This window comes from Cricetulus griseus, chromosome 7 (assembly GCF_003668045.3).
Source record: "Cricetulus griseus strain 17A/GY chromosome 7, alternate assembly CriGri-PICRH-1.0, whole genome shotgun sequence".
Lineage (NCBI taxonomy): Eukaryota > Metazoa > Chordata > Mammalia > Rodentia > Cricetidae > Cricetulus > Cricetulus griseus.
The window spans coordinates 66,383,603-66,398,980 of record NC_048600.1 but is presented as its reverse complement, the minus strand read 5'-3'; the positions used below and the strand labels follow the sequence as shown (position 1 = coordinate 66,398,980).

At 46.3% G+C, this 15,378-nt stretch overlaps 1 long non-coding RNA gene across 1 annotated transcript; it reads right to left on the bottom strand.

The window, feature by feature from the left end:
- Positions 1-3,224: 3,224 nt before the first annotated feature.
- On the bottom strand, positions 3,225-4,921 carry LOC118239126. Its single transcript, XR_004770684.1, has 3 exons — positions 4,526-4,921; positions 4,038-4,175; positions 3,225-3,604 (listed from the first exon to the last, which is right to left on the bottom strand). It is a non-coding gene; the product is annotated as an uncharacterized LOC118239126 (long non-coding RNA).
- Positions 4,922-15,378: the final 10,457 nt, after the last annotated feature.

The following is a 15,378-nucleotide window of genomic DNA, read 5'->3' as shown; positions in this document are numbered from 1 at the left end:
TGGGCAGTGGTGGCACACGCCTTTAATCCCAGGCAGAGGCAGGCAGATCTCTGTGAGTTCGAGGCTAGCCTGGTCTACAAAGTGAGTTGCAGGACAGGCTCCAAAGCTACACAGAGAAACTCTGTCTCAAAAAAACAAAACAGGGCTGGAGAGATGGCTCAGGGGTTAAGAGCACTGGCTGTTCTTCCAGAGGTCCTGAGTTCAATTCCCAGCAACCATAGGGGTGGCTCACAGCCATCTGTAATGAGATCTGGTGCTCTCTTCTGGGCTGCAGGGATACATGCAGGCAGAACACTATACATAGTAAATAAAAATAAATCTTTAAAAAACAAAACAAAAAAGAAATGGAACTAAGCAGCTGGGGCAAAAGTTGGGTGATTTTTATATTTTTTTTCTACTGTTTGGATATGGATTCACAGGAATTATCACATATTTTCCCCCTGCAATGAATTAGACACAGCAGTACAGCTCTTCCACTATAGTCTATTGAAAGTCTATTCCCTGGGTCTAGGGACATGGTTCAGTGGGTAATGTGCTTGCCTGGCATGCACAAAACCCTGGGTTTGATTACCAACACCTCCATAAACTGCACGATGGCTCATTTCTGTAATCCCAGCACTCAGGAGGTGGAGGCAGGAAAACCATAAGTTCAAGTTCACCCTCTGCACTTAGTTCAAGGGTAGCCTGGCCTACATAATTTTGGGTCAGCCATGGTTATATAGCAAGAACCTGAGTTTAAAAAATGTTCTTAAGTGAATAAGAAAATAATTAATTGGCCCACTGTAAGGAAAGGCAGCTGGGTCCATTTTCATTGTAATTAATCTAACCTGGGAGCAGGTTTAACTATTTTTAAACTATTTTAAACTAACTTTAAACTATTTCAGGTGCTTCATAAGCTTAGAGTAAGTAGATAAACTTCTCTAATAGGGCATGGGTGAGAATGCATTGTCAGTAAGAAGCCAGCAGCATTTACCAAAAAAGACTGGATCCGTACCACACTGTTTGAATCAACCTTGCCTTCCCTTAAAACCTCCCCTCAAAAGCCAGGATGGCTGCAGGATTTAGGGTGTAGACTCAAATGATGCATTTTCACCCAGTTTATTAATTGTCATTCTAGATAAGAAAGAACTGGCACCACTGTGTGTGTGTGTGTGTGTGTGTGTGTGTGTGTGTGTGTGTGTGTGTCTGTGTGTGTGTGTGTCTGTGTGTGTGTGTCTGTGTGTGTGTGTCTGTGTGTCTGTGTTCCCAAATTGGCCCTGAGGAGGCTGGGGTGTCATTCTTCATTCTCTCCATATACTTGTAATCAAAACCCCTTGTTTGGCCAGGCCTGATGATACACACATGGAACCCTAGCAGAGAGGAGAGGCAGGAGAATCAGGAGTTTGGGGCCAAGTCTGGATTACATAATGAGTTTTAGAGCAACCTGAGTACACACAAAGACGACCTTGAAAATAACAAACCTTTTTTGCTAGAGAGGAAGGAAAGAAAACCGATGAGGTCCTTTCTCAGTAGCAAACTGAAAAGCAGAGCTGTGGCTCCAACAGGCATACCCTGACAACCCAGAGCTCAGCCCCACCTCCTCCAGTGCAACAGACAAGCTCTGATCTACACCTGTTTCCCGGAATACAACCTCTAGGCAAAATGAGAGCCTGGGAGTCAGGCAGGATCCTTGGAAAAAATGCAGTTGTTTTTTATACATTGTTTCTGGAGATGATCTGCCTTAGCTAGTCTCCACTACTGTCAAGAGTCCACAAAAAGATTCCTGTGAGGACCAGCCTTCTCCATGGGTTTTAAAAGGGATTTGGGGGATGGAGAGATGCCAGAGAGCACAGCCACTGCTGGGCGTTGGTGGTGCACGCTTTAATCCCAGCACTCGGGAGGCAGAGGCAGGCAGATCTCTGAGTTCCAGGCCAGCCTGGTCTCCAGAGCGAATGCCAGGATAGGCTCCAAAGCTACACAGAGAAACCCTGTCTCGAGGGAAAAAAAAAAAAAAAAAAAAGAGCATTGCTGCTGTGTCAAGCAGAGATGGTGTGCGCCTTTAATCCCAGCATTAGGGAGGCAGAGGCAGGTGGATCTCTGAGTTCAAAGCCAGCCTGGTCCACAGACCATCGTCTAGGACAGCCAGGACAGTTAGACAGAGTAACCCTGTCTGAAAAACCACACACACACACACACATACACAAGCACTTGCAGCTCTTGGCAGTGGTTGAGTTCAGTTCCCAGCACCCGGGTGGTTCACAGCTGTCTGTAACTCCAGTTTCAGGGGATTCAGTAACCTCTCTGGCCTCTGCAGGTGGTACTGCACTTACACATATATGCAGGCAAACACTCTGCACTGCATAGTTTTATGTCAACTTGACACAAGCTAGAGTCATCAAAGAAGGGAGAACCTCAGAGAAAATGCTTCCATGAGGTCCAGCTGGAAGACTCTTTTTATTAGTGATGAATGGTTGAGGGCCCAGCCCTTTGTGGGCATTACCACCCCTAGGCTGGTGGTCCTGGTTCTATAAGCAAGCAAGCTATGAGGAGCAAGCCCATAAGCAGCACTCCCCCATGGCTCCTGCATGAGCACCTGCCTCAAGGTTCCTGCCCTCACAGCTTTTGATAATGAACTGCTGTATGAAACTGTGAGCAAAATAAACTCTTTCCTTCCCAAGTTGCTTTCGGTCATGGCGTTTCATCACAGCAATAGTAACCCTAAAACACACACACACACACACACACACACACACACACACCAACAACAACAACAACATAACTGGGTAGAGTGCTGTCAACAGGCACAGAGCCCTGAGTAGTCTCTATCACTATAAGACTAGAAATGGTGGTGTACATCTTGAGAGGTGAAGACAGAAAGACTAGAAGTTGGAGGCCACCCAGAGATGCATGGGAGCATGTCTCAATCAGCCAACCAAACAATAAACCAATCAAATGTCACTTGGCAGCTCAGACTCAGTTAATATTCTCTTTCTTAGGCATCCATCACAGGGCATTTTGTATGTAAACTCTTGGTGTGCTCTAGGCCAGAGGATAGCACCTAAGCTAAGCAGTTGTGTGCCAGTTTCCTCAGAGATAAAACATCCCTTCCTGGAGGGAAGCTCCTGATGACCATGTTCTAAAGAAGTGTTTCTCAACCTTCCAAATGCTTCGATCCTTTAATACAGTTCCTCACATTGTGGTGACCCCCCAACCATAAAATTATTTTTGTTAACTACTTCCTAACTGTAAACTTGCTCCCATCATAACAATTGTAATATAAATCTCTGAAATGCAGGATGGGATTAAGTGACCCCTGTAAAAGTGACCAAGGGGTCGAAACCCACAGGTTGAGAACCACTGACTAGAGGCCTGCCTCCTAGGTGATCCTATTGACATTAACCATCACACTCTGGTTCAATCTCCCATACTGTGTAAAATAAGAGCTCTGCCATTTCGACATATCCGTGTCCTAGTAGTCTCAAGTTCATACAGTCACGGGTGCACAGAAATCATGTAGGCCCACTGCTGCATACCTGCTTCAAACTTCTCATGTGACATGGGATAGGTGTTTCCTCTGGCTGTCACTCTTCTCGTCTATCAGTCAGACCTTCATAACAGTAATAACCTGTTAAAAGTTTTGTGAAAGTCATTTATGCCACTGGAATAGGTAAACTTAAAGAATGACAGTATCGAGTGTTGACAAGGGCATGGAAGCTGACACTCTTACAAACACTGTTGATGGAAATACAAACTGGTGGACCCCACTAATTGGCAGTATGTACTAAAGAAAAACAAATGAACCCAGTGGTTTGGCAATTCCAGTTCTGAACATATGTCCAGTAGAAATAAGTGCTCATGCACCACAGGTTATGTTTCAGTATTCATAACAACTGTGTTAGGGTCCAAATGCTTAAGATGATTCCGCTTTAGGACAAACACTTTCTGTGGAGAACTAATTCACTCCACAAGAACAGCATTAACCCTGTTCAGCATTAACCCTGTTAACCCTGAAGTAGTTCATTAACTACTTCAAGGGTAGTCCCCCATGACCTAATTACCTCACATTAGGTACTTCAAGAGTTAAGGAGTCACTTAGAGGTTCTGCCTCCTCCACACCACCACATCGAGGACCACACCACCACACTGAGGATGAGCTTCCAGGATGGGAATCCTGAGGGGTTATGGTCAGACCACACCTGAGAAAAACAACGGCTTTATTTGTGAATCAAAAATTAGAAATATACTGGGCATTGGTGGTGCATGCCTTTAATCCCAGCACTTGGGAGGCAGAGGCAGGCGGATCTCTGTGAGTTTGAGGCCAGCCTGGTCTCCAGAGCAAGTGCCATGATAGGCTCTAAAAGCTACACAGAGAAACCCTGTCTTGAAAAACCAAAAAAAAAAAAAAAATTAGAAATAACAAATCCATCTGTTACACAAATAGCCTGTAGGATATTCATGCCATAGAATTTTAAACTGAAAGAGAAACCAACAGAACATGAATGAACCTCAATGTTACATGAAAGCAGCTAGGTGCAAGATGACTTACTGTGTGAATCCATTCCAACAAAGTCCACAAAGGAAGGTGAAGGAAGCCAATGATGGCACTGAGCCGCTGACAGGTGTTGAAGGAGGGCTCTGGGACATCAGGTTTTTTCCATCTTGATCCAGGTGGTGGTTTCATGTGTGGATACAGAAAAAAAAATTAGTGTACATAGGTCAAAAAACTGGAATGTGTGGGTTGGTGGGATGGCTCAGTGCCACAAAGCCTGTCAGCTCAAGTTCAAACCCAGGTACCACATGCTGTAAAGAGAGAGCTGATTCCCAAATGCTGTCCTCTGGATTCCACAAGCATACATGGCATGCACACATACCATGCACACAAAAGAAATTTTAAAAATCGTAATGTTTTAGTACCAGCAAGATGGCTCAGCTGCCTTCTGACCTCCACATGTATGCCATGACATACAGGGACACATACACACACACACACACAGTAAAATTTTTATAAAATGTTACAAATTTTAATCTAAGCATTTGTTTTATATTTGTGTGTGTACTAGCATATATGCATCTGTACCATATTGTAGTGGCACAGATTAAGACACACAGGACTTGGTTAAATATAGGTTAATTTTATTCTGGGAGAAGTCACTTACATAAAAAACCGATGACTCGAAAGTTCCAGCTCCAAGGATTCACACTCAGGCTGCTCTCCATAACCCAACCAGAACCAAGAGAGTAAGCCTGTCCCGAACCCCAGACCCAGTGCACCTGTGACCACGCCCATGTTCTATGGGCCAAGCTGAGGCTGGGGCCATGTCTAGGTCCAGCCATAGCCAGGGTATATGTTGATGTCCGATGCCCCATTCCCATCAAGAGCTGTGCAGCCCGGGATCTGGGCTGCCACCTGAGACCATGTAGGTGTTCCAGGGCCAGACAGACACTGGATCGATCCCAATCTGAGTGACTTGCACTGCCAACCAGGGCCATGGTAACAACATGGCCAGGCTGCTAACAAGGACATGTCTGGGTCCCTGGTACAACAGTAGTCAGGGTCTGTGCTGATATCCATGGCCCATGTTGCCACCAAGAGCCAAGAGGATGACTGGGGTTTGAGCCTCCACCTAGGCCCATGCTAGTGTCTGAAGGCTGTGTCAGTGCCTGGGTCATATAGATCTGAGTGGCCTATGCTGCCACCTGGGGCCATAGTGTTATTCTTTTGCTTAAATTAGAAATAATGAAGAAGAGGCGCAAGATGAGACATGAGACTATTAGACATACTAACCAGTTAATTATAGGCCCGGCAGAGTAGGGAGACTAAGAGAGGAGAGGAACAGGGTTAATGGCTGACTGCCATGGCCAGTTGCCATAGAGAGGGGCAGAGAGAGCACATAGGTGGGAGAAGGGTAGAGCAGAGAATAGAGAGAATAGGAGAGAGAGAGAGAGAGAGAGAGAGAGAGAGAGAGAGAGAGAGGAGTAAAGAGCATAAATGGGCAGGGGGTTGTCTTTTAAAGGAGTCCTCTGCTCCTGCATGCAGACTTAGTTCCCATGGAACCCTGGGCTGACCGGGTACTGCCTGTTCTGCCAGGTAACAGGGGCAGGCCAGCATAATGCCTGAACCTTTCACATAGTGTGGTCTGGATTTTGGCTGCTGCCAAGGGTCATGTCTGGGTTCATGGCCCTGCTGCAACATTGATGTCCATGGCTCTTGTTAACATTAAAGACAGAGGATAGGGCTGCACAGAGTCATCCCCACTCCTCGATGGCTGCAGCACTAGGGAGAACTCACCCCCCCCCCCAACTGAAGCACTCAGGAGAACAAGCCTTGCACCTTGCTTGACTGGGCAGCACCGTGGTGAACCAGCCCTGAAGGTGGGAAAGTGGGAGAGCTGGCCTGACTATCTGTCACATGGTGGAGTGGGTGAGGAAGAGATGTCCCCTTTTGCCCCTCGACACCCACTGCAGATGGGAAAACTGGTCCCATGGTCACAAGAGTGGGAGAGCTGACCCTGCCCCTTTACTAGCTGCAGCACTCACCTGGGCAGTACAATAGAGCTGACCCTGTTGATAGGGGTGCAGGTGAGCTGACCCCACCCCTTATCTGCCATATGGTGGAGTGGGTAAGGGAGAAATACCCTCCATCCCCTGACCCTTGCCACCTAGGGTGAGAGAGCCGGACCTGAGGGCATGGGAGCAGAGAGCTGACCCGGCCCCCTCATCTGCCATGTGGTAGCCTGGGTGAGGGTAAGATGCTCCCCCACCCCACCCCTTGCCACCCGAGGCAGATGGGAGAGCTGGCCTTGGAAGCACAAGAGTGCACAAGAGCAGGAGAGCTGGCTTTGCACCTTACCAGCTGCAGCACTCAGGAGAACAGGCCCCGTGCCTCTCCTAGGCAAAACAATAGAGCTGGTCCTGGTGGTGTGGGTGTGTGTGGGTGAGCCAGCCCCAAGGGTGTGAGAGCAGGAGAGCTGGCTCTATGCCTTACTGTCTGCTTCAGTGGGTGAGCTAGCCAGGACAATGCTGGAGAGCTTGCCCTGCTGTGTTGATGAAGGAAAGCTGGCAGGCTGACCAACACAATTACCATCCAGGCCCAGAACCAGGGTCCACCCAAACATCCACCTCATCTATGAACTGTGGGAGCATGCAAAGGGACTGGTCCTGAAGATCCAAAACTGCAGGATCTCTGTGATACAGGCAACAATAAGGATATTCCAGAGGAGTCCCAGTATTGAGGGTGTAGCAGAAGTCAGAGGCTTCAAACCAGACCAATGACTCATGGCAATGAACACTTGCAAGTAAAGATATATGAACTAAAGGGTTTACTGTGTGACTCACTCTGTCACACTACTGCTTCCATGCTGAGGTATGCTTGAGCACAGGCGCATGCATGTGTGCGTGCTTGCGTGCGTGCATACGTGTGTCTGTTTTGTTTTTCTTTTGAATTTTGTTTTTGGGAGGGAGGTTGCAAGGGCAAAGGGTGGATATGAAGGGACGGAGATGGGATGGGATGGGATGAGGATGCATGATGTGAAACCGCAAAGAATCAAAAAGAAAAAAGTGAGACTTTGAACCTGGGTGTGGCTGTCTCACCACAGGCAGTCAGAGCTTCTCAGAAGAGAATGGCCCCTGCTCTGCTCCACCCTGCCCCAGAGTGCAGAATCTGTTGGGACCGATGGGTGCCGCTCAAGTGCTCACAGAAAGCAGAGACAGGGACTGTGGCTGAGCAGCCTTAGCAGCCTAGCTAAGGCCCCAGAACCACCAGCACTCACTGGTCTGCCCAGCAGATGGTGCCAGAGGGCCACTTGGCTGTCCCAGAACAGCTTCCTCCATCCCCATCTTTGCTTCTCTTATCTAGAATAACCAGTGCCCAGTGGTTCTGTCCTCCAGCACTGGGCCACTGTCCCTCTGTGAAACCAGTTCACCTTAGGTGGGGCAGCAGTGGCAGGTGGGCTTTTTTAGGAGGCTTGAGCTAGGGCAGGTGAAGGATAATGAGAAAGATGGCTTTAGAAGTCCTGCCGTTGGACTACTGTGGAGAAGGAAAGAGATGGATGTCAAGGGTAGCTGTGTGAAAGGTGAAGGAAAGAACAAGAGTTTGGGTAGGTGAGAAACTCATCTTCTATATTTATTTATTTAAGGAGGGGTGAGCCATGGTTTGTGTTGAAGATTGGAAGACAACTTGTGGGAATCAGTTCTTGCTTTCCACACCATGGATTCGGGGGATCAAAGTCAAGTGATCAGGCTTGCTGCAAGCACCATTAGCCAATGAACCAGTTCACTGGCCCCGGGAACTCATTTTGAGATGCTGACCAGATGAGGCACATCCAAGTGGGCAGTTGGTTATGTAGCTGGGGAACTCAGGGGAGAAGCTGGTCTGAGGCTACAACTCAGGATGTTTTAGCCATCTCTTCACAGGATCACAGGATCACAGAAGAGAGAGTAGAGGAGAAGCCTGGGGTAGCAGCAGTGATGGTTCAGTGGTTACTGGCTGCTATTCCTGAGGACCCAGGTTTGATTCCCTGCACCCACATGGTGACTCACAATTGTCAGCAACTCCAGTTCCAGGGAACCTGATGCCTCCTCCTGGCCTCCATGGGAAATGCACATGCATGTGCGCAGATGTACATTATAGATAAACACTTCTATGAATTAAAGTGTAAAAATAAATAGATAGGCAGTGGTGGTAGCGCACACCTTTAATCTCAGCACTCGGGAGGCAGAGGCAGGCCAGCCTGGTCTTCAGAGCGAGTTCCAGGACAGGCTGCAAAGCTACACAGAGAAACTCTTGTTTCAAAGAAAACAAAAATAAAAGATGTTCCTTTGAGTTTTGCTTATAGGAGCACAGGAAGGGGCAGGTGCTTAAGAAGTGTGTTTCCAGGAGCATAGAGAGAGCCCTGTTTGTATACTGGTAGGATAGTCCAATTCAGGCCAAGATTAGAGGTGCAGCTGCTGGAGACTGGTAGCTATGACGGCAGGATAGAGAGAGGCATTTGTTTAATTGTGCTTTGCAATATTAATCAGTGACAAGTGGAGCGAATGGCCCCAAAGTTAGAGAGTACACACTGCTCTTATAGAGGGCCAGCATTCAGATGGGGCAACTCACAACAGTAACTCCATCTCCAGTGAACCCGATGCCCTCTTCTGCATTCCTCAGGCACCTGCACTTATCGTGCAGTATGTACATGCATTGGGTGTATGCACGCACAAATACACACATTTAAATTAGGATAGGGGCTGGAGAGATGGCTCCCTGTTTACGAGGACTTGCTGCTTTTGTACAGGACCTAAGATCAGTTTCCAGCACTCTGAGCAGGTGTGTCCAGGGGATCCAGGGTTCCCTAGCAGCAGGTCCTTCACTGTTCTCACCTGTATGGAGACACCTCACCTGAAGCATGCCACACAAAATGTCGGGCACATGGAAAGCTCAGAGCTATGCAGTCTTCACTCTCAGCTGCCATTTCAGGACCAAACATGTGGTATCACTGCTCTTCTGGCTATTCTGCATTCAATTCAACCCTCTTTGGGGATTCTTCCTTCAGCATGTAGTACCAGTGTGAGCTGGTTCATTATGCCAGTTGTGACTTCTGGATTGCAGATGTATTGGTAGAAGCTACAAATCACTTAGGCTGCATTTCTGAAGCAGCAAATGGTGCAGGACCATCTGCCGCTCAGGCAGAAGACAGAAATGTCCCAGTGTTTCTAGGTGGCTTAAGCAAACAGTCTCATTTTGAAAAACTCACATACCACCAGGCCTATTTTTAAAGTGCTGGCTTCTGATTTGCAGCCTAGTGCTCTGCTACCTCCTACCCCCAGAATTTGAGATGAACTCAAAAGACCTACCACACCTATGAGAGGGGCTGCAGAGATAGCTCAGCAGTTATGAGTGCTGACTGCTCTTGCACAGTCCCTCAGGAGTCATTTCCCAGAACCCATGCCTGGAGGCTCACAACTACCTATAACCCCAGCTCCAAGGGGGATCCAACATTCTAGCCTCTACGGATACTGGCATTCAGGAACACATCAGTCCTTGAAGAAAAGAAAAGGCCTTTTGTTGTGGTGCATGCCTTTAATTCCAGCAATTGGCCAGAAGCAGATCTCGGTGAGTTGAAGTCCAGCCTGTACTACATAACAATTCCCAGGCCAGCTAGGGCTACATAGTGAGACCCTGACATTGGTGGATCACCTACATACATATACACACCACAATAATTTATCTATACATCAATATACATGCAAGAGAGGCCAGTTGTAGTGGCATCCTAATCCCAGCTTGTTTCAGGTGGAGGCAGGATTGGGAATTCAAAGCCTATCTCTGCCACATAGTGACTCTGAGGACAGCCAGGGATACCATCTTTTTAAAAAAAGGAACACAGATGGGACTTCAAAACAGTCTTCCAGCTTCTGGCAGCTCAGAGTTGAGACAGAGAACAGCTACTTGTGATGGCGAAACACACATTCATGACTGCATGAGAAGTGACACACAGAGACTCTGGCTGTCTCTGGAAGGACGAGAAAGTGCATCAGCACTGAGCCCACAGAGCCCCAGAGCCAGGGGAAGAGGGAGACAGTGGAGAGAAAGGAGCACAGACACGGATGCAGCAAGCATTAAGTCTTCAGCTTGGCTAGACTGGGAACTGTGGAGACAGTTGTTACTCGGTGTCAAAGTGTGGTGTGGTGATGAGGATCATGAGGTTTATTCAAGTTTGCTGCAGAGGGGTAGAGGAGCCACCCCAAACTCCATGCAGAGTCACAGAAAACACTGGGGTGGGGCTGGAAAGACGCCTTGGTGGTTAAGAGTGCTTGCTACTCTTGCAGAGGACCTGAATTAGGACATGACTATTCACAAGCCACTTTTAATTCCAGCTCCAGCAGATACCACCCCCACTTCTGGCCTCTTGGTCACTGCACTCCTGTGTACAAACTTATCCACCCACAAACAGGTAATTTAAAACCCACCTACAGATGTGGGTGGTGGAAAGCACAAGACCCTACCATGGCGTCCTAGGTCCATGAATTTCTCTGAGGGCTCCTGAAGGCACCAACCCAGGGAACTTCAGCTGTTAACAGGGACACCATAAAGTATTCCAGCCAGCCCTTGTCCCACCACTTACACTGATCAATCAAATGGTGACAACAATGGGGTGAATATTCCCTAGCCTTTACTCTTGCCAGCAGCCAGAAGACAAGGAAGGATTGTCAAGACAAGACTGGCAGGAGTGAAGTCATCCTTGCTTGCCCACCACAGTAGGGGCAGTGTGTGACACAGAATATCAGGAGGTGGTTTATAAAAAGTTTATTGAGTATAGTATAGGAGGGTACTGGGCTGGGCAGCAACTAGAGCATCACCTGCAATATAGGGCCTGGACAGTATTTTCCGAGAATTATATACATGAGTACAACACATTGTGATCATATCCCCTTTGCTGCCTGTTTTTTAATTTTCACTCAACTCTCTTTTCCCTTCGAGTATTCTATTTTTGCTTTCCTCTTCTCATCTTCATTTGTAGTCCTTTAGCAGTCATTTCTGCGCCAACCATTCCTGTTGTGGCTGTTGGTATCATGGTGTTTTTCACTCCTGCTTGCTTTTGTTATCGTCTGCATCCATACACTTTTGGTATGTTAAGCAGCAGCTCGACCACTCAGCTCTACTCCCAGACCTCACCTTGTTCTACACACCACCCATTATGGACAGATCTGTATGTTCCGTTCAAGTTAATGAATATGTGGTCCTAACTTGTGTTCTGGGAGGTTGTGAGACCTGCCTGGCAGAGTGAGTCCCAGGAGCAGGCCTTCAAGGCATCTGCCTTCTCTGCTGACATGTGACAGCCAACTCTCACTCCTGCTGCCATAGATAGGGCAGCCCTAACCACTGTCCCCTTCCCAACATGACAGACTATCCCTGAGACTAGGCCAGAATAGTTATTCAGTTACATAAAACAAATGCACTGCTCTACTCCAACGTCAAATATTTTATTTTAAAGACGAGGGGCCATAAAACCCCAAGCCAATGACTGTACTCAAGTGGGGACAGCTAGTAAGTAGGAAGGGAGGGGTGGGGCTCAAGACCCACTGCTGGACATCCACCCCACAGAGGAAGACACCGTAAGACTACATACCACCACCTGTATGTGCAGAACCACATACTACCTCCATATCCCTTCCCACCATACTGTTCACAAGATCAGGAGGAATCTGAGTAATCCCACAGACATCACTATCTACCTACAAAGTACCAACTTGGGAGCTCTATAGGGAAGTACCAATACAGTACTCAATGTGTCAAAATATACTCATCACTGACCAGTGAAGGGGAATCTATGCACAGAATAAAGTTCTACTCCAGATGTTTAGCTAGATGAAACTCAGGATAAGGAATTCTGAAGAGAGGTCTATCAAAAAAAATTATTAAAAACAAAAGATTGAAGAACTTGAGAGGCTGTGTTAGGAGAATGAATACAGAGGCAAATCTGGGCTCTATTGAGCCCATGTCTGAAAAATAAAGCAGAATTAAACAGAGAGGAAGCTGGCTAGACGAGGTCAGGTGCTTGAAGGTAAGGTTGGTAAGAAAGCATACAGACAGTAAGAAAAGAGGGCGATGAAGAGATCATGATCTCAGACACATTAAAAAACAAAAAAACAAAACCCACACCAGGTGGTGATGGAGCACGCCTTTAATCCCAGCACAGGGGAGGTAGAGGCAGACAAATGTCTTGAGTTCAAGGACAGTCAGGGCCTTGAACCAAAACCCTACAGAGGTCTGACCCATATAGAAGATGCCAAGAAATATTCCAAAGACAAAACTCATGAGTAGAAACCCCTCTCCTGGGGAGGTGCAGGTGTGCCCACATATAGGAGGCATTTAGAATTTCACCCACCAGCAGGAAAGACCGACCCCATACACTACAGAAGATGAGAATCCCATCACTTATGAAAACTGACGAATCCGAACAGATCTCATCACTCAGCATTTCAGGCTGTCAAAAAACAAAAGGCAACCTAGATCACTACAGCCAGCAGGTATCCTTCATCCAACTGGAAACAGAATAAGATAAACAAACACAAAGGCATATGTAAAAACTAAGTCAACAGTGCATAAGACAAAGGAATTGTTCCCACAGAAGCACAACAGGGCAGCACAGTTAGATGAGTACATGAGAACTAGATGATTGGACTTGACCAACACGATAGGGGTTAGTAGACCTTTCCACTATAATCCCAATGGGAATAGTCCAATAAAGTGAAGACAAGACTGGCTGGGGCAGTATAGTACAGCAGCACAGCATTTACCTAGTCCCATGAGATCCTGGGTTGAATCTTCAGTGCCCCAAACCAAAGTAAGTCAGACTGGATGAATGGATGAAAAGACAAAACCAGCCCAGCAGTGATGGAGCACTCAGGAGGCGCAAGCAAGTGGATCTGATTTTTAGCTAGTCTGATCTACAGAGAGTTCCAGGACAGCCAGTGCTACACAGGAAAAACCCTGTATCAAGAAAGCAGCAACACCCCCTCCCCCCCAAAAAACCTAACAAACAAAAAACAGTGGGGCTGAGAGACAGCTGAGCAGCTAGGAACACTGTTTTCCCAGAGGACCCAGGTTCAAGTCCCATCACCCATATGTTGGCCTCAGCCATCTTTAACTCCATTTCCAGGAAACCTCACACCCTCTTCTGGCTTCCATGGGCACCAGGCATGCATATGATGCACAGATGTATATGCTGGCAAAACAGCCATACACACAGAATGAAATCTCATCGGTGTTTACCATCTTTTAAAAAGTGTAAAAGGTGCTTGCCCAAAGGCCTACCAATCTGATTCCTCAGGAGACTCTCCCAAGTTATCTTCTGACCTCCACATGCACACATGTACAAGAACATGGACACACATACATACACACACTAAGATAAATAAATGTAGAAAAGCCTAAAATATGCCAAAATTGTCAACACAAAATGAACTCAGTATTTTTGTAGTATTTATGTATGTCTCAGAACAAAAACAAAAAAGCAAGTCATTACTGAAAGCAACATACACAATCAAGGTATAGAATGGAAAGGAAAATGGAGCCAAAGTACACCACACACACATACACATGAAAATGTCACAATGAAACAATATCTTCACAGATCTAACATACAAAGACAGAGTAGACTGACAAGAGGCATGGTCATTACTAGTCATGCTCAAATGCATTTATAACATTGACACAGGTTATTTTTATTTTAGTTTTTTCAAGACAGTTTCTCTTTGTAAAAGACCTAGCTGTTCTGGAACTCATTTGTAGCACAAGTTGTCCTCGAACACAGAACAGCCTGCCTCTACCTTCCAAGTGCTGGAATTAAAGGTGTGTGCCATCATGCTTGGGTGACAAAGGTTATTTTTAACATAGGCACAACTATGAAAAAAAATTTTAAGTTTATAAAGGTTAAAAGTAGTCAAAGAACTATGAGAGATTAAGAAGTTAATAAAAAGCAGGTTAGGTCATGAGAAAAGAATCCACTTCAAAACTAAGCCTATTATCAAACTATTGGCTGTATCTAGGAACACATTAGTAAAGCCACTGTTACCCCAAAAGACACCACCATCACCACAAAACTGTAGTTGACAAACAAGCAGTGGTTCTTTATTGTTAAGACAGGTTCATGCTAGGCATGGTAATACACACCTTTAATCCCGGCACTTGGGAAACCGAAGCAATCCGATCTCGGTAAGTTCAAACCAGCCTGGTCTATATTGAGTTTCAGGACAGTCAGAGCTACACATTAAGACGCTGCCTCAAAAACAAAAACAAAAACCACAAAAGACTGTTTCACTATGTATCCCTGGTTGGCCTGGAACTCAAGAGATTACCTACCTGCCTCTGCCTCCCAAGTGCTGAGATCATAGAAGTGTGTCACCATGCCAAACCAAGCAGAGGTTCTTAACATTAGACATACCACAGAAATAATTGTTTCTAATGAAGCTAGGTCATTCTGAAACAAACAAAACCAGAATACAGATATTATACTTCCATTCAAAGCACACCCACTAAAACCAGCAAGTATTCAATATATTGACAGGAGGGGATGAAGAGATGGCTCAGAGGTTAAGAGCACTTGCTGCTCCTCCAGAGGTCAAATTTGATTCTCAGCATCCACACCAGCAGCCAACAACTCAGAAGCCCCAGAGGATCTGATGCCATCTTCTGGTGTCTGTGGGCACCACACACATAAATAATCAGCCAAGAAAAGGGAAAGCCTTTTGCATGAGTAAGGAAGGTAAAATGCCTCCAATCATAATGATAAATACCTGAGGCATACTTCAACTTAAACAATGTACAAGCCTCAAAATATTACTTGGTATCCCTTAATATGGCATTGTTTTTGTTTTAAAATAAAATTATGCATATTTTCTTAAAATACTCAA